The sequence below is a fragment of the Typopeltis vanoorti genome, chromosome 19 (assembly GCF_054136105.1).
Source record: "Typopeltis vanoorti isolate ZY-2024b chromosome 19, IOZ_Tvanoo_1.0, whole genome shotgun sequence".
NCBI classification, from domain to species: Eukaryota; Metazoa; Arthropoda; class Arachnida; order Uropygi; family Thelyphonidae; genus Typopeltis; species Typopeltis vanoorti.
This window is the reverse complement of record NC_143567.1, coordinates 18,838,214-18,858,961: the sequence shown is the minus strand read 5'-3', so window position 1 is coordinate 18,858,961 and position 20,748 is coordinate 18,838,214. Positions and strand designations below refer to the sequence as shown.

Sequence of the window (20,748 nt, the reverse complement as noted above, 5' to 3'; positions counted from 1 at the left end):
ATCTCATTCTAATAAAATGCATTAGCTGAGAGAGTGGTGAGAGTACACACATTGAATTTATTTAGCATATGGTGTGGATAGGTGTTTTGTCTAAGAAGGCTACCTGTGATGAGTCTCATAAGTCTGTGGAGTTCCTGAATAATAATAACTACCATCATCATTTCATCTGTATCTGCACCATACTTCACTGTCTTGCATACTTCAAATTACTGAATTGCCAGCATGGCTAAATAACAAATATGATGCTTATTCACTGCGTCCTCATCTGTTTTGCCATGGCTTGTGAAAAAGTGGCTTGGCTTAGCTTAGCTTCCATTGAGTAATTATCTTCCAATTGGGGGTGGGGAAGAGAAGCTGATGTGTAGGCATTGGCCCAGCTATTATACCTTGATACTAATTTTGACATTATTTATGTCATGCTTTTATAAACTTACACAAATAGTATGCAATTAAATTTTTTTTTTTTTTTTTTTTAAATTCTTACAAATCCTCCCAGCAAGAATGATCAACAGCAAAAAACATTATTCTGCAAAAAATTAAAATGGCATGTAGTTCTAATGTTAATACAAACAAATTTTTTTCAAAAACCATTTGTTGTCACCCATTTCTCTCTCTTCCCTCCCCTCCCTTCCAGGGGTTTGGTATGATTTATAATTTTGCTATAAAATTTCTTACTTGAAATTGTTGTTGAGCATACATAAAATTTTTGCAGAGGTTATTCTTGATGGGGAGCAGTCTTTCTAGTTGAGCAGTGTAGTACTATAATTATACAAAGATGAGTTAATTAATAGTCCTATAAACACCACTGTTATTTTCCTTTCTTTTAGACTGTTTTTAGACTTTTTGACTGTATCTTTGGGCCACATGGCCCGAAGATACAGTCAAAAAACTGTTCCCTCATTACGCACGCTCCCCTAGAATTTACAGGCTACTAAAAATTCACAAAGAAAACACCCCGCTAAGACTTATCGTTGAAGGAATTGATAGCCCGACGTATCACTTAGCTAAAAAATTAGCGGCAACACTCAAGGAGTTGGTAGGTCATTCCTCTTCCTATATCAAAAACACACAACACTTCATAAATATCATCAAAGACATTACATTAGAAAAAGATGATTTATTAGTCAGTTTTGACGTCTCTGCCCTCTTTACGAATGTCCCAATCAATGACACAATCCTTCTCCTACAGAACAAATTCCCTCCAGATATCACGGCGCTTTTTGTGCATGTGTTACGGTCGGGTTATTTTGTATGGCAAAATGCCTTCTACTTACAAAAAGAAGGTACAGCCATGGGCTTGCCATTATCCCCCCCCCCCATTGCTAACTTTTACATGGAACATTCTGAGCAACTTGCCCTAGATTCCTCCCCTCTAAAACCCAAAGTCTGGCTTAGATACATTGACGATGTTTTTTTGCGATCTGGTCCCATGGCTGCCAAACACATCACTTACCATTGAAATTGAAAAACACAACACACTTCCATTTCTAGATACACTTGTCACACGTCTTCCCTCGGGTAATCTTTCCTTCACTGTTTACCGAAAACCGTCACATACGGAGCAATATATACACATAAACTCCTACCCAACACAAAAACTAGGTGTCATCAACATGCTAAAAAACAGAGCTCAGACGATTTGTTCCAGTGAACAGGCACTGGAAGATGAATTTAAAATTATCAGTAATAACTTACAAAAAAACAGATATAGCCAAAACACTATAAACAAAATTCTCTACAAAACCACAATAAAAAACAAAGACAAACCAGACTACAGTAAAACTATAACCATTCCCTACATTAAAGGAATATCAGACAAAATAAACAGAGTACTGCAAAAGTACAACCTCAAAGCCACCTTTAAACCTCCTGCAAAATTAAAAAGCTTACTCAACTCATCCAAAGACCCACTCCCTCCACTTGCTCACCGTGGAGTATACTGGATTTATTGTACTTGCAACATATCATATATAGGAGAAACAGGACGCACTATTCCTATTAGACAAAAAGAACATAAACGACACATTAAATATAATAATTACGGTGAAGCTGGCCTTTCTGATCATGTCCTGAATACCTTACACAGAATTGACGGAAAACCACCAGCTCTCTACATCACACTAGAACATGGTATGAACGGAAATTCAAGGAAGCCTGTGAGATTATCAGCAACCACCCCAATCTGAACAACAATGATGGTTTAAAAATCTCAAGCATATATTCGACCTTCCTCACCAAGAACAACTATAAACAGGACTGTAGAAAATCCAGTATTGTAAATCAAAAATAAGAATTGTAATACTAAAAATAGGACACCAGTTGTTTCTGAAAGAAAACCATCTAAAAGAATGTTTATTCCTGTCATTGTAAAAATAGAATTTTGCTTGATGTAAAAATTTATTTTTTATTTTATTTATTTTATTTATTTTTATTATTTTTTTATTTTATTTTTTTTTCACCAGAGGTCATGCCGGTAGAATAACACGTGATCAAATCATTGTTTCTCTAGCTTACAGTTAATGATGTAACTCAGCTTGTCCTGCATATTTATGTACGCTCCAGATGATGATCTTGATGTGAAGATCGAAACATTGAGATAATAAAAAAAGTTTTTTTAACACAGTTGTAAATTCCATAAAATTTTTAAAATGAATGGACCACTGTTATTTTACTTCACACTTTCCGATACTAAATCTGTGGGTTAAATGGGGATTGTTCCTCTCCAAGAAAACATCATGAATGAAAGAAATAAATTCTGCTCTGCTAGTGGAGCAGAAAAAAAATTAAATTAGGGAGTACTTCATGCAGATAAAGGAATTTTATTGTAGGAGAATATTTTCAATATCACTTGTTCATTATTTTGCATTATTGGTAGTGTTTTGCTCATTTTAAACCTGTATGACTGAGTGTGTTTGTTCTGCAAGTTTAGTTATTCTATATTGTTTAAAAAGTGTTTTACCATGCACTATTTGTTCATATTCTTATTCATGTTAACAAGAATAGTGGCAGCCAAGGTAGCCTTGTTTAAAGAGTTTAGTATGAGGGATTTTGTGTGGTGTGCTGTATGATTAATGTACTCATTGCTGATGGTGAATGGCTTCAGGTATAAAAGCAAGAATAGAGAGAGAGATAGGTTGGAAATGTTTTATGAGTGCAAGAAATGTGAGATGACATAAGCAGAAGAACGATGTGATGAATAATAGTGAGTATTGTAGAGAATGTAGTAGTTGAAAGAGTGAGCAGTAGTGGACAAAGTATGAATGAGAGTATGAAAGAAGTGGGCAAAGTTAATGTGAATGACAAGTGGCAGTGAGAAGAGAAATAGCATGCTTATGCAGAATCTTTCACAATATGTGGCCTCAAGTAACTTGAGAAACAGTTCATGTGTGGCACATCAGGGAGAAGAACGAAAAAAAAAAGTGAATGAGAAGTGTATGAAAGAGGGTGAACCTATGAATAAGGAGAGAGTATTGTATTGTGATTCTGTAATAAGAGGTGTGCTTGATGAGAATGCTACAAAAAATACATTTCTTGGGTGCAACGTTCAAGTATGTCAGTGAAGCTGTTAGTATTATGGAATTCAGATTATGAGGAAAGGTTGCAAATATGTGGATTACATACTGATTAATAGGAGAAAGAGGGGTGATATGATAGAGATCTATAAACTTTTGAATGGATGTTAAAGGATATCGTGTGATGAAATTTTTCATTATATGAAAGGTGGGAAGAGAACATGGGTTCACCCAAAGAAGTTAACTTTTTGTTCACAGTCAAGAAAGAGTAACAGCTTTCTGTGAGAAAAAAGAGGTTTTTCTCTCACAGAGCACTAAGTGAATGGAATAGTTTGCCTTTAGGGATACTGAGCGCATCTAAAGATAGTATAGTATATAGCCACAGTGGCCAAACTGCGGCTCGCGAGCCGCATGTGGATCTTCTTAAGTTTTATTGCGGCTCAGCTAACAAATAAAAAATATTTATAATTTTTCTTAATTTTCTGTTGTTTTTAATTTAATTTTTCAATTAACTACATTGATGTTCAGCAATGTAGTTATATTTATATTACCTTGTCAGAAAATTTAAAAAGATACATTAAAAGATTCAACTGACATTACAGACCAACCACAATTAGCAATTTTTATTCGTTTCGTTCTTGAGGACGGAGTGACTTGTGGCTCTTAACAATTAACAAAAAGTAAATTTGTGGCTCTTAATAATTTCTGGTAGGTAACCATGGCTCTTGCTGCCAAAACTCTGGCCACCCCTGATATATAGGATAGTTCATTTCACTCACTCAGTCACACACACACACGTGCGCGATCGTAAAGTTGCACAACCCAGAAATAATACGCACCTATTTTGAGGTTAATTACAAGTATATGAAAAATGAAACAGCCACAAATACGAGTTATAATCGGACCTTTATAACAAAAGAAGAATAGGAACCTCATTATCACATATATCACACAAGTGGCCACCTACTTCGTAAATGCAAACTTGCACTTTTTTTTTAACAGGTTTGATGCCACCTTTTGAAGCACCTGCACACTGATGTTTTCAATCTCTGTTGAAATGTTCATTTTTAGTTCATCCAGTGTGAACTAAAACACTGGATTGGATGAACTAAATCAAGATAATCTCCAGTGAAGATTATCCTGATAAACAACACCTTTGAGATACTCCCAAAGGAAAAAAATCTGGTCATCTTGGAGGCCAATTATTTCAAGATGAGTTGGTTCACTGAAAATTTCTTCCAAGAAATGTATGGTACTATTCGACGTATGGCATGTGGCACTGTTTTGCTGGAACCAACAATGCCTTTTGCTGACATCCAGGAATGCCATGAACTGTGTGATGATGTCTTGGTAGATGGAACTGTCATCATTTCAAAGATAATGGGTCCCACTATATGACACCATGATATTTCACACCAAACGCTATTTTTTTGAGAATGCAAAACTTTTTCATGAAAAGCATGTGAATTTTTACATGACCAAATCCTATTGTTTTGACTATTCACATACCACTGAGGTGAAAGCAGGCCTCATCACTGAAGAAAACTATCAAGCATCTCTATACCACATTCTTCAATGAATGACCGTAACCATCTGCAGAGGATTATTCATTTGCCTTATCTGGATCCTTCAGTTTATGGACTAAGTGTATACGATATGGATGAAGGTGTAATGATTTTGCAGCCTTCTGAAACTGCTGTATGACATTAATGATTGCATGGCAAGTTTCCTGAGGTTTTTTGTTGAGGACCACTGCAGTGCTCTCTTTACCACATCCATGTAAGTGGGATCGATTGTAATGGGTATACTATTTTTAGGAATGACAGAAGAGATAGGAGAGGAAGAGGAATACTACTAATGATATCAGATGACATAAGTCCAGTTAGGGTAAAAACACAAGAAAACAGTGATGGTAACAACGTTCTGTGTAGCGGTGAGTTTGAGTCTATCTGGTGTGAAGTAGAGGTTAACAGAATGAAATATATGATGCTCTGTTGCTATAGGCCTGGCAGCTCAGTTCCAGAGGACGAAGAAATCCATTGCCAATTTAGCCTTATGGGTATCAAACGAATGATCATTATTGGTGACTTTAATTTTCCAAACATTGATTGGATAGGAGAGAAATCTCATGATAAGAAAGAAGAGGAATTTATTGAATTGTTATGAGACAGCTTTCTCCAGTAGCATATGAAAGAAGCAACTTGAGGTCAAAAAGTGTTTGATTTCCTCATAGTGTCAGAAAGGGTCTCTGTTAAGAATATGGCTATTTTACCACCAATTGGTGACAGTGATCATGCTATGCTTTCTTGGGAAGTATCTAATTGTATTGATGTCCTGATTAAAACAGGTTACATGCTGAACTACAAAGCTGGAAATTATGATCAACTTAGGAGAATACTATCTTTGGTCCCATAGTATCAGTTACTGAACCGGAAAAATGTCAACAATGCATGGGAATCTTAGAAAAAGTGCTTAAATGAGGCGGTGTCTGAATGTATCCCTAGTGTTTGTAAAATAAATAGGTTGGGAATGAAAGGGATGTGCTACCTTATTAAACAAGAGATTCACAAGAAGATGATGTGGTAAGAATAACAGTGAGAGGAGTTATGAAATATTCAGGCCAGAAAAGTAATGAGTATTGTGCAGATAGCTAAATAGGAAAAGAAATTGGCCATGCAAGCTTAAAAGCAATTCAAAATTTATTGTTATGCCACAAGCAAAAGAAGAATGAATGCGAAATAATAACTTTATTGAATGCAGGTAGTACTTGAGTGTCAGAAACTAATGAAATTGTTCTGTTAATGAGTGCTCTTTGCTAAGATATATCAACCAGGTGTATGTAATATGGTGCACAGTGCTACTGCTACAGTGGATGAAGAGTTAGAAGTTCATGAAAATGAGGTTGAATAGCTGTTGTATAACCTGGATAAGAATTTGTCTATAGGGACAGATAGAATAACAGCCTGTTTTTTAAAGGAATGTTTGTATAACTTAGTCTCAAAGCAGGAATGTATGATAGTTCCATTGTACAAGGGTTGCAAAAACGAATGTGTCTAACTGACCCATCAGTATATCTGGTGTGGTAGCGAAAATTTTTAGTGAAGTTGGTAAGAACTCACATACAGAAATGGGTAGACAAACAAACTGTACTCTGCAAGGAGCAGCATGGGTTTACTAAAGGAAGGTCATGTTTTAGCAGTATGCTAGTATTTTATAACAATGTTACAGCTGAGTTGGATAAAGGGAATGGATACACTATTTATTTATTTCATGTGCGAACTACAGAAAATGTAAGAGCATACATATAAATGATTAAAAGAATAGAGATTAAAAGCAAGCATTAAAAGTCAAAAATGCCACTTGCATAAAATATTAAGTAAAAACATAAAATGTCAAATTTCACTCATCCAGTGACTAATATACTTTAAAGCTGTTTCATTACACTACATTAAATCTTCTCGTGTACATATATTATTAATGTCTGTTAAGCAGCATTGCAGAAGATGATCCATGGTTTGTGTTTCACCACATGAGCAGCTATCATTGTCTGTGTAGCCCTATCTAGCAATATTCTGCTTTGATCTGCTCATTCTGGAACAAAGTCTATTTAGTGTCTTGCATCTTTGCTAGTCTAGATGTAAGCTGGAAGGAAGAGATTCGTTTAAGTTCAGAGCCTGTGGAGATTGTGCTTGCCACATTGTTGACCTTGTAGTTTTTATGGAATCAACCAATGGTTCCACTGAATAAAAGTGAATAAAACTTTTCCTTGATCTTAGCCTCTTATGTACTGGAACATGCCCATACAAAGGATGCCATCCATCATTTAGTTGCTGTGGAAACTAAATGATGTATATCATTTAGTTTCCACAGCAACTCATATATACTCTTTGTAGTCCTTCTGATGTGAGGTGGTGCAATATAATTTTCACATATGATGATCTTTCCCAAACAGGGCTAGCATATTCGGCTGTCGAAAAGCAGAATGCCAGTGCAGAGGTGCGCAGTACTTGTGGATTTGCACCCCACCAAGATTATGTTAATTGGCGCAGAATATTACGTGTTTGAGTTTTAGCTGCTGTCTTCTCCATGTGTCGCTTATAATTTGAGGTCCTATCTAGTGTAACACCTAGGTAAGTTGGATTTAGATAATTGGCCAATTTCACACCATTCCATTCTATATTCAACTTTCTCCTCACCTCCCTATTATTGAGATGGAAAAGACACATTTGGGTTTTACTGGGATTTGGTTTCAGTTGGCTTTCCTTATAGTAAACTGTAAAGGTTTCTAGCTCTTGTGTGAGCTGTTTCTCATGAAAGGATTTTGCTTGATAAACTATTGCCTGGTCATCTGCATATAAGAAGGTTCTTGACCGTGGGTTTATAGGTTTGTCATTAGTATCTATATCTATCTATATATATATATATATATATATATATATATATATATTGAAGAGGAGGGGAGATAGCACACTTCCCTGAGGTAGACCATTTTTCTGGATACGCCATCTGCTCTTTTTTCCTTGAAGATCAACAATGAATCTCCTCTGAACAGCAGCGACCTAAATATCTCCACTAACCGATAGCTGTTTGTCATGCTGTAAATTTTGACTATAAACTTTCTAAGATTTAGTGTGTCATATGCTACTGTTAAATCTATAAATACTGCTCCTGTTGCTAACTCCCCTTTCAAAGCCATCCTCAATAAACTGTGTTAAGTTTAATACTTTTCCAGTGCATGATTTTCCTGTTCTAAATCCTGCTTGTTCTTTTATCAGCACTTTCTCTATTTCTGGACTTAGTCTGTTCGAGATTAACCTCTCATACAGCTTCAGTGTTGTACATAGGAGAGCCATCCTCAGTAGGCTTACCCAGTTTCAGGATAGGTATTATTTTTGTTTGCCTCTATGTGCTGGGTCATCATCATGCATATCAAGGATTTAGGCCTAGCATGGCCTGTTCCGGCCTTAGAAGTCATCGTTGAATCGTTTAAGAGGACATCCTGGTTTTCCTTTTCCTAATGGCTTGTACTTTAAGGCTTGTTTTGGTAATCTTTCTGTTTTCATTCTTTGAACGTGTTCCATCCATTTATGTTTATATTTTTTAATTTTTTCTATTACTGGTTCTTGGTTTAATTATTTCATAATTTCTTCGTTTCCTTTGTGATCAAATAGGGTATACTTTGCAGTTTTTCTCATAAACTTCATTTCTGCTGTTGTTAATCTTTGTTTGCCTTTTTGTTTTATTGTCCAGATTTTGCTTCCATACATTAAGACTGGTAGGACTAATGTATTGTATACTTTTAGTCTGGTTTGTTTTTGAACTAGGTTTGGTTTAAATATAGAGTTAATTACAACTGTTATTTTTAAATATTTTGCAGTTTTTATGTTTATATCTTTTTCATTTTCATATGTGATCATACATCCTAGGTAATTAAATGAATTCACCTGTTCTAAGATCTTGTTATCTATTACTATTTTTGTTCTTGCTGGATCTTGTCCTTTAAAGGCCATAGTTTTTGATTTTTCTGTTGATATTATCATACCATAATCTTTGGATATCTTATTTAGATCTAAAATAGCTTTCTGTAGTTTATCTTCAAAATTTGAAATTATTATTTGGTCGTCAGCAGAGAGGAGAGTGTTTAAGTTTACTGTAGAAGAAAGTTTAATTCCTTGATGTAAATTTTTATTCCATTTTATTATTATTTCGTTTAAGTAGATATTAAAAAGAGTTGCTGAGAGGGGGACATCCCTGTCGGGCCCCTTTGTTTATATCTCTTGTATATGATAGCTCGTGATTTAATCTTATTTGTATTTGATTATTTTCATATATACTTGTGATAGCTTTTAGGATATTATTTGGCATTTGTCTTTCTTTTAATATGTTAAATAATGTTTCTTTTAACTTTGTCAAATGCTTTTTCAAAGTCAATAAATGCAATATGTGTTTCTAAATTGATATCTTTTCTCTATTATTAATTTTAGGCAAAAGGCCGGGTCTGTACATGATCGTCCTTTTCTAAATCCATTCTGTACTTCTAAAATAAAGTTTTCGGAATATTTGATTAGTTTGCTATTTAAGATTCTGCTATATATTTTGTAACAGGAATTTAGTATACTGATACCTCTATAGTTTTTAGGGTCATTTCTATTACCTTTTTTAAAGATAGGAATCACAATTGCTTTTTTCCATTCTACTGGGGAGATACCAGTTGAATGAATTTTATTTAAAAATAATAAGAGTCTTTCTTTGAATCTAGTTCCTGCATATTTATATAGTTCTGAACCTAGTTTATCTTCTCCAGGTGATTTTCCGTTTCTTGTTTCTTTCAGGCTGATTTCTAATTCTTCTTTAGTTATTTCCTTTTCATTTTCGTTAATTGTTTGCCAATTGTTTTTTTTTAAATATTTGTCTGTCGACAATTCTGTGTAGTAATTTAGAAATTCTTCTAATTTCAATTTAGCGTTTAATTTTATGTTTTCTTTGGTATCTGCATTTAAGTGTTTCAAAATTTTGTATACATTGGGTCTTATTTTATATAAATCATGTTCTAAATTAGAAACAAATTTGTTCCAAGATTCTCTGTCTTTTTTCGCCTTCTCTTTTAGCTATGGCTCTTATTCTTTTATATTCTATGTGCTGGGTATTTTAGCAAATTTCTAACAAAAGTTGAAATATTCTAACAATCACTCTGTTGCCTTTTCTTCCAGATTCCTTAGTGTCTCGTTTCTGATATCTACACCGTGGTTTTAAGGTTTTTAGGGCATTTTCTAAGTCCTCTTTAGTAAATGGTGCTTTGAAGAGATTATTTTTTGAATCTCTAACTTTTTTAATATAATCTTAAGGTATTTTTCCTTCAGTACTTGGTTTACCATTCAGAGATAGCTGAGTTGCAATTTGGTTTGCATTTATATTAACTTTGATTGCTGCTGTTCAGGGGTAACCAGGTAATTTTTTGAGTAAAAGCCAGGCTTTCCTGCTACTATGTTTCATGTCTAAGCTTTTAATTTTCTATGTCCATTGTCGACTTCTTTTTTCAGACAGTGCTATTATAAGTTCCTCTCCTGTGTCAATTGTTTCTGATGAAAATGGATCTTTATCATATAGGTTACAATGTTAAATTTTCCATAGATTGGTTTCCATAGACTTTCATATATTTCCACTTTCTGTTTTGTAAAGCCTGGTAGATACCTATTTGTAGATACCTGGAATATAATATGTTCTACAACCTCTTGAGATGTGCTTGGTAGCAGACCGTCTGATAGCTTTGATGAACTTTCCATAATTTTCTGGTCTGATAGAAATGTTGGACAAGTTTATGTCTAATTCACTTGAGAACTGTTCCTGGTTAGCTTTTTTAAAATTAAAGCATCCTTTAAGTGGGATCTCTTTAAATTGGACTAGTGGAAAAACTTACAACATTATTGGTCTATGTTGTGAACTTTAAATTGGTGCAAGTACCTGTTTAGTGCACAGATTAGCTATTCTATTACTAACAAATCCAAGGTATTATAACCTCTTTTCCATCTTCCACTGTTAAATGATGATGGCTGTTTGGATTGTGTATAAGACTCATTTGATTACTTTCGGCCCATTGTTTTCAACTAACTCTCCATCTTGATTTGTTTCACTATAACCCCACTGTGTGCTATAACTGTTAAAGTCACCTATAATAATAGCAGATTTTCTTTATGTCAAATACTGGGACATCTCAAAATCACCTAGTATAACTAGGTGGTTTATATACTGAGAACACACTGTTGTTATCCAGATCTATTCCAAAGATTTCTATGTTATTTTGGTTTGTGGTTAGGCATCCTGGAACTCCTGCTGAGTGAAAATAGCATTTCCATACTTTCATGTAGTATTTCTTTTATGAGCTTCATTCCAGCAATTTTAGGTCTGGCTTGTTGAGGTTCTTTGTGTCTCTCCTGTAGACATAAAATATCATATTTTTGTGTGTTAGATGATTGTCAGGATTGGTTTCCATAAGGACCATTAAGTTTCAGTCATTGTGTCTTTGATAAAGAAGATGCAAGTAGTACTATAAAGCTTTAGAAAATGTAGACATAAAATATCACATTTTTGTTCTTTACACATTTTTTGCAATAAGATCATCTTTTACAGAGGAGAGACTCTCTGTATTGTGTGAGATGATTGTCAGGATTGGTTCCCATAAGGGCCGTTAAGTTTCAGTCATTGTGTCTTGGATAAAGAAGATGCAAGTAGCAATTTAAAAAAGTGTAGAAGACTGTACTGCACTATGCTATACTGTTGATTGCCGGTAGCAGAATTCGCGGCTTGTAAACATTATGGATACACTATGATAACGTTGGATTTTTCTAAGGCATTTGATAGGATACCACAGAAAAGGCTATTGCATAAACTGGAGAAAATGGGATTGGAATATAAACTCTTGACTTGGATCAGGGAATGGTTGACAGACAGATATCAAAAGGTGGTATACAATGAGTGTGAATCTGCCAGATTTAAGATGACTAGTGGTGTACTGCAGGGTTCAGTTCTCTCTTCCAGGGTTAGCAGCCCTGGTAGGGTTAAGTTTCCTCACTTGCAATAACTCATCAGATGAAGGCTCCGACTCTTATAGGCTGGAGCCAGGAAACTCGTCGAGTGTGAATCCAGATGTCTGTTTCTTGTCTGGAGGTGATCTTGCCACCCGTCCCAGCATCGTCCTCAGGAAGAAAGTTAAAAGAAAGCTCTGCAAAGACTGTCATCAACCCATTTATTCAAGTTCTCATCATGCTTGTTCTGGCAGTCAAGGAGTTCCCAATCTCAGACACTTCATATGCCAGGTCTCTGATCGTGCATTCTCTATCGCAGTTGGCCTTGGCGTGCATCGCACCTCGAAACATCCAGCCAAAGCCAACATTGCTATAAGAACAGAGCGCGTCAAAGCACGTTGGACTGCTGAAGAAGAAAAGATCCTCGCCACTCATGAGATCAAGTTGACGGCTCGAGGGATAAAGAAAATCAATGAGGCTTTATTTAAGGCATTCCAATTAAGATCCTTGGATGCCATCAAGTGTCATAGACAGAAAACCAGTTACAAAGCCTTACTTCAAGAATTGGCAGCCCATCCTCCACAGGTAGGAACAGGTAATATCTCCGTATCTCCTGTCCCTGCCTCTTCATCTTTCAGCCACCATCCTGCTGTTGAAGAAGAGGCTTTGATTCTCAGACTGACATCATCTCTAGATGATCCTCCTCTTCCAGAATATAACCATCAAATTCTTAAATATCTCATCCAGACTCACCTTCTGGGAATGGATATCACAGATCAGTTAAATGACTACCTCCATGCTGAATTCTCTGAACACTTCATGCCTCGTCAACATCAGCCTACATCTCATTCTACAATGACTTTGTCAAATAGGAAGCAGAGGAAGAGGGCCTGTGCAGCTATGCAGGCCCTCTATAAAAAGAATAGAGGGCAGTGTGCGAAAACCATCCTTGACGGTGCTTCCCTTCCACCTCTAGCAGGCTTACATGATGGTTTTGTCCAATTCTGGAGCACAGTATTTTCTGCTCCACCTCCACACTTCCATGATTACTAACCTACGATATTGAGGTGCATTCCTGCCCTTCAAATATACCAGCCTGTCTCCATCCAGGAGATTAAAGCAGCTCTTCCATCCAATTTCTCTGCCTCCAGATCTGATGGCTTTCCTGCATCTAGGCTTCGGAAGGGGCCGTTGAAGATTCTTCAAGACTTAGTGGACATTCTCCTTTCCAGTAAAGTAATACCACCATACTTAAGTGCTTCAAGAACTATCTTCATTCTGAAGAAAGAAACTTCAAGCTGTGTATCAGACTTTAGACCTATTACCATCTCCCCTGTGTTACTTAGACTCTATCATAAAATATTAGTTAAACAACTTCATCAACATATACAGCATGATTATAGACAGAGAGCTTTTGTCCCTTCGGATGCCTGTGCCGAGAATATATATCTTCTTTTTTCTCTTTTCTCTGATTCCCGGACAATCTTATTCTCGTAGCCTCTACTAAGATAGGCTTGCAGGAACTCCTTGACCGGACAGTTGACTTCTCTATTCAAGGCCTTTCTATTAATGTAGAGAAGTCCTGTTCTTTAGCTCTTGTCCCCTCTGGTCGTGACAAGAAGCTTAAGTTCTAGACTATAGAGTTTTCCCCTGCATGGGAGGCCGTTGCATGGAGTTGCATCTCCATGGTCAATCCTTTGACCATGGAGATGCCTCGGTATTATGTTCATCCAAAAGGGAAGGTCTTCTGTCCCTTCTATCCTAGAAGCTGAGATCGTTTCTTTGAGGAAAGCACCTCTCAAGCCCCAGCAAAGACTGTTTCTCCTTTCTTACTATCTCCTACCTCACTTTTACCACAAGTTGGTGCTTGGTAGGAAATATATCTCGGTATGGACAGGGCTATCCGTTCAGCCATGAGATCATGACTCCGACTGCTGCCTTACACTCCTACTGCGTATTTCCATGCGAGAGTGAAGGATGGTGGGCTTGGGGTTCCACCACTTAGATGGCTGATCCCATCCTGCGGCTATCAAGAATCGTGCAGTTAGAACTTTCTTCTTCCCCCATCTGCAAAGATTCTTTCTATAGCCCATTAATACAAGAAGACAGTCGGGCTAAAGGCTGGTCCCATTATCAGGTACTTTAATCGAGTCAGCACCCGCAGAACACAAGAGATGGACATCTCTGTTGCACTGATCTGTAGATGGTGCTCCTTTAAAAGAGTCATATCTGGTACCTCCCTAGCATGATTGGGTAAGGGATTGCATATGGCACCAGACTCCTCCCTGGGTTCGAGTATATTGACTTTATCAGGATGAGGATCAATGCCCTGCCTACTCGAGCCCGCACAGCTCAATGGGGTAATGGCGACTCCAACTGTAGGGCTGGCTGCCACTACAGTGAGACATTGTCACATATAGCCCAGTGTTGCTTCTGCACCCATAGGGTCCGCGTGAGGAGGCATAATGCCGTGGTCTCCATTCTGAATAACCGCTTTAAGAACAAAGGTTAGGAGACTACAGTGGAACCATATTATAGGACCCCCGCAGGTTTGTGTAAGCCAGACTTAGTGATTAAAAGAAGGTGTGACTTTTGGATAGTTGATGCCCAGGTGGTGGGAACAGGGTGCCCACTAGCCTATAGCCATAATAATAAAGTAAATTATTATAAAAATAACCCAGCTCTAGTTAGTAAGATACATGAGGAGCATGGGGCAACTCCGAGATTTACCAGCACCACCATCTCTTTACAATGCATATGGAGGGCAGATAGTTATAAGGACTTAAAACAGCTTGGACTTATGCAAAAGGATATAAAAGTTCTTTCCTTGAGGGCACTACAGGGCACACTGGTGGCATGGTGTTGCCATCAGAGAGAATGACTACTATGATAACTTGAACAGGCATAGTGTGAAACACTTGTAAATGCTTAGGCCTATATCAAGTGTGGATGTGAGGTCTCACATCATGTGTAATTGTTTGCTGATGATGCGAAAATAGGCAGAGCTATCAGGGATGCTACTGATATTCAGCACTTAAAAAATGATTTGAATAGGTTGGAAATTTGAGTAAACAGAAATGACTGTCACTTACTAAATTAATGTTAGTAAGTGAAAGTTATACACTTTGGCATGATTAGAGTTCCAGCTGCATATTATATTAGTGGGGTTATATTACAAGAAACTGAGGAGGAAAAGGATCTTGGTGTATCATCATCATCAAATTCCTGCCATGTACCCTCAATGGGTGTACAGGACATGATTGATAGTATTATATGAAAAATCTACATCATTACTAACTTCCTATCTACAATTTTCCTCCAAATCAGTCTGTTACTTGTCAAGACTCCAACATTATCAGATCTTATATTTGTATCGTCTAAGGCACTTTGTACCGTATCAATCCACCTATATCTTGGTCTTCCTTTGGGTCGTTTTCCTGCCAACCTGACAGAGAACACTTGTTTTGCTAATCTTTCCTCACCCATTCTATTTAAGTGACCATACCACCTGAGATTAAATCCAGGAATGCGTTAGCAGAGCTAACGCATTCCTAGTGGCTTAGCCAGTCTTGGGGCGTGGCCAGCAGGGTTTCCCCCTGCTGGCCACGCCCCAAGACTGGCTAAGCCACTAGGCTAACCACACGGACCTCGTTTTTAATATGATATTGGCATTGATTCCGCCTGTCGAAGCCTCCAATCTTTCTCAGGACTCTCATATCTGCGGTCTCTAGTCTTTGGTCAATTGTTTTACTTCTGACCCAGCTCTCAGATCCATAAGTTAAAACTGGTTTGAACCCTGTCTTGAATATAGCTAATTTAGTGTTCCAACTAATTTCTCTCTTATTCCATATGAGTTTATTCAGTTGACTTCCTACCATACCAGCTTTGTTGATTCTGTTGTCTATTTTCATATTTAATTTGCCATCTTCACTAAAAATCGTGCCTAAGTAGCTGAAAGTTTTACTTGTTCCACAGGTACTCCATTCACAACACAGTTGACATTTTCAACAATTCTGCATATTTTCATTGTCTTTGTCTTTTTATTGCTGACCTTCATACCATATCTGTTATAACAGTTACTCAATTTAGTCAGGTCATCTTGCTAACTTGTAGCTTATTTATTTAGAAGTATAACATCATCCGCATAAAGCAAAGAGCTGACATTAACATCTCCCATTTTGATATCATGTTTAATACCACTTTCCTTCATAATGTGATCCATATAGATAATAAATGACAAAGGGGATAATGTACATCCTTGTCTGACACAAGATTTAACATTAAACCATTTTCCTGTACTTCCTTCAATTCTAACTGCTGACTTACAACTCAAATAAAGACTAAGTGTTGCTTGATATAATTACCACATTGACACCATATAACAGTAGTGTATTGAATAGCTTCTCTCTTGGCACCTTGTCATATGGCTTTCCAAATCGGCAAAACTTGAATACAGATCTTTGTTATATTCCCATGATTTCTCCACTATTTGTCATAAAGTGAAAATCTGATCCTGACAGACTCTATTTGACCTGAATCCATGTTCTTCACCAAACTTTTCTATCACAATTCTTCTCAACCGTTTCTCAAGTATACTTGCATAAATCTTACCAGGAACACTCAGTAGGGAAATACCTCTGTAATTCTCACATTCAGTTTTATTTCCCTTTTTATATATGGGTACTATGAAAGCTATACTCCAATCATTGGGAATTCCTTCCTCTGTCCAGGCATTCTGAACTATGCAATGCAGGCACTGTAAGACTTTTATACCACCATACTTCAGCATTTCTGGTCTATTACCATCTACTCCTGCTGCCTTTCCATATTTCAAGCCTTTGATGGCTTTTTCTACTTCAAGTATGGATATGTATTCCTGACTATACGCCTGTTGAGTGTTTTTTACCACTGTGCTATCACTGCTTTTTTCATTTAGCAATTTTTCGAAGCAGTTACTCCATACTTCAGGGATATCTTTTTCTCCCGTTTTCATGTCACCTTTATCATCTCTAGCACCTTTTACAGCACTCTTTCCTCCATTTCTATGCTTTTTCAACAACCTCCAAAATATTTTGTCACTGATATTTATTTTCTATGTTCTTGCCAAAGTCCTCCCATGACTTTTGTTTAGCTAGATTTACACAGTGTTTAGCTTTCTTACATTTGTCTCTGTATTCTCTAAGAGTACAAGCTGACTTATCTGCCAGGAACCTTTGATATGCTTTCTTCTTTTCCTTTGCTGCTTCTTTAACTTCCTGTGTCCACCATGGAGTTCTAATTTTTCTATCCTTGCAGACAACTTCACCACAAGCCTCTCTAGTTGAATCAATCAGGTTTTTTTTCAAGGCTTGCCACCAAATCTCCAAGGTTTGGTTTCTGTTCTCAAACTCTTTCATTTTTTCTTCAATAATCTTTGTGTATTTTAGTGTACAGTTCACATCTGAGAGCTGCTCAACTTTTGTTCGCTTTAAAACTTTCTTACATGTTATTCTTTTCACTATGAAATTCAATTTTATCCTGCTCAAGACTAAATAGTGATCACTTCCAATTTCAAATCCTCTGTACACTCTGGTGTCCTGCACCAGGGAGAAAATATCACTATCAACAATAACATAGTCAATGAGATTTTTCTTATTCCTTGCCTCTTTTCTCCATATGAATTTGTGCCCATTTTTATGTTGGAACATGGTGTTAGTATTAACCAGTCCATGTCCTGAGCAGAAATCCAACAGGTATTTGCCATTATTATTAGCTTTGCTCTTTTCTCCAAATTTTCCCAAAATATTTTTGTATTTCTGACAATCATTTCCTACTCTGCTATTTAGATCCCCAACAAGGATCCAAGTTTTCCATTTTCGTTGTGTCAGTTGCTTTTTCTAAAGCCTCAAAAAATATTCCTCCACTTCTACCTTAGTAGAACCTTCTGTGGGAACATAGGCACAAATAAGTCTCATTGTCCAGTTCCCCATTCTGATATTTGCCCACATCACTCTACTTGAGACCGCCTGCCATTCAAGAAGATTAGCCTCATATTTTGTGTTGAATACTATGGCTACTCCTTCTTTTCCTTGATTGTCATTGCCTGAATATAACATTTTGTATTTATTACTCAGAAAGATCTCACCAGTTTTTGTCTTTTTTGTTTCAGTCACTCCTATTATGTCGATCTGGTACTTATCTAATTCCTCAAATAGCTACATTTCTTTGCCATTCAGGCTTCTTATGTTTGATAGTACCGATCTTTAACTCTGGTGATGTTGAGTTGGGGGATGTGTGTTTTCAGATTTGTTCCAGTAGCTGACTTTTCACTGTTCGCCCTGGTTCCCTGGCGAAAACAACGGGGGCATTGTGTAACTGGGCAACGCCCAAGCTGGCCTGAAATGTTGTCATGTTGTACCATTATTTTGTATTTTGGTTTAAGCCAATAAGAATACAATTTGGTCGGCTAAATCCCAAATTCCCAGTCCATGCTCGTTTGTTCAGTATCCAGGTGCCAAACAGGGTGTAGCACTAAAAAGATGAGTATTGGACATTAGGTCAGAAGCCCTGGTCGGTTGTCTGCATTCCTTTAAAGGCCATGTGGAGGTCTCCTCTCAGTTATGCAGCTTCGATCCTTAAGCATCCCGATCTTGGTGTATTGAATAAGAATTTGAAGTTTAAAGGTCGCGTAGCAAAAGTTGCAAATTCAGCTCTGAGGATAATTGCAATGTTGAAGTGAACCTTGACATGTAAGGATAAGGTAGTCAATTTGTCTCTTTATAAAGATTTGATAAGACCACACCTTGATTCTTGTGCGCAGATTTGGTCTCCTGGATTCCGTGGGGATAAAGAAATGGAAAGGGTGCAAAGAATAGTTACAAAGATTATATCCAGATTATGAGATTTAGATTATGAGGACAGATTGGGAGTATGTGCATTGCAGACTCTGGTTAACAGGAGAAAGAGGGGGGATGATATGAGAGAGGTCTATAAACTTTTGAATGGGTGTTATAGGTTAGCGTCTGGGAAATGGGTAAGAGCTTGGTTTTTCTCCCAGAGAGCAGTGAGTGGAATTGTTTGCCTTTAGGGGTAGTGAGTTCATCTAGTGTGAATGAATTTAAAGGAAGGTATGACAGCTGGTTTGGGTGATTTATAGCCTTTCTCAATGAGTCCTTGACTCTCTGGAGATCTCAAAAAATAATTTTATCTTCAGTCAGAATGGAGTGTCTTCCGGAGCAATGCCTATCTGCAACAGACCCAATTTCCATAAAAAGACTGCATAAATCTCGTTATTATTGATTCCTGATTGACTGATGTATCTGGATATTTCTTGCAAAATTCCTAGGCAACACATGCATAAGAGTGATTAGCAAAATAACTTTCCAAAATGAAAATTCTTTGTAGTTGGGTTAAAGACATCTCACTTTCACAATGAACAAAGCTACACTGAGAACAATCTGTACATGTCATAGTGAACTCGACATCTCCAATAGTTTGTAATACTATGATGGTGACATCTATTGGCGTAAGGGATGATTATAACGATTTGGAAATAATTGGTACAAATTCAAACTTTTCGTTGTTTGACTTTACGATCACCCTGTACAAAAGCTGTATTTTAGTTTATAAAATTTAAGAAGACTGTGTAGATTAAAAAAAACAAACAAATCTGCAGCTCCTTTTGCTCTCCAAAGCGAGTATCCAAGGCCATTTAGCTTTAGCTAACTTTAGCAAATCACAAAATGGTAATCTCAAGACTGCCAATGATTTTAATTGGCATCTGGGGAGGAGAGTTTGGCAACACCTTGCCTACACCTTGTGGTCTCCATCCCTATTATTGTCTGAAATAGTGTGGGTTTTATCATCAATTTTCTTGAGTTTATGGAATAAAAAAAAAAATTTCCAATAGAAAATCCCTACCTGCTAGTGCTTTAGGTCAACTAAAGGGCTACACAGCGTGTAACAATGTGCATCTGAATTAAAACTCTCAAGTTTTAATTCAGACTGCTTTACAATATTCAAAGAACTTCATTAAGTGCTGGTGCAGTTTTTAAATGCATAACTAAATGCCCTTTGAGATAATAAAAATCATTGTCATTGTAAACGATATTAATTTATTGTTATATCATATGTTTTATGGTATGATGATAATGTAATATTACTGAGCATTTTTACTATTAAAATTTTTTGTATCGTTCTCAGTATTAATTTGTAATACAGATGTTACTGTTACTGCACATGTCCTAATGTTATCCTGAAATTCATGCTATTATTACTATATTCTTAATGTGCATCTGAAAATGCTCTAGATCAGGTGTGGCCAGCTTCATTCTATACAAGGGCCAATATATGTTGAGTGGTAGCATCATGGGCCGCACACTTTTAGACAGAACTTAAATAAAAATAAACTTTTCATTTTTTCAGGTAAAAGTTACGTATTGAATTACTATATTTGTTAAATCGTTTTAATACTGGGAGAACAATATAAAATACTTGATTGATTTAAATATAAGTTGTTAAATTAAATTTAATTACATGTTTCTGGTTTTTTACATGTAACAAAACTTAATAAGAACGTGGGCATTCATGTGCAGCAACAACTTCATCAAGGCCGATTTTCAACGATGATTACGATATTCGTAACAAATTCTGAAGGTGGTCATCAGTCAGTCAGTCGGCTTCTTTGTGACAATTTAACAGCCCTCATAGTTGAGAAAGTGCATTCACATATGTAT

General features: G+C 36.6%; 1 protein-coding gene across 5 annotated transcripts in view; it reads left to right on the top strand.

Moving 5' to 3' along the window:
* Positions 1-20,748, top strand: part of LOC150095888 (protein pangolin, isoforms A/H/I/S-like) — a 441,413-nt gene that overhangs the window by 294,585 nt on the left and 126,080 nt on the right. The window lies entirely within an intron of this gene.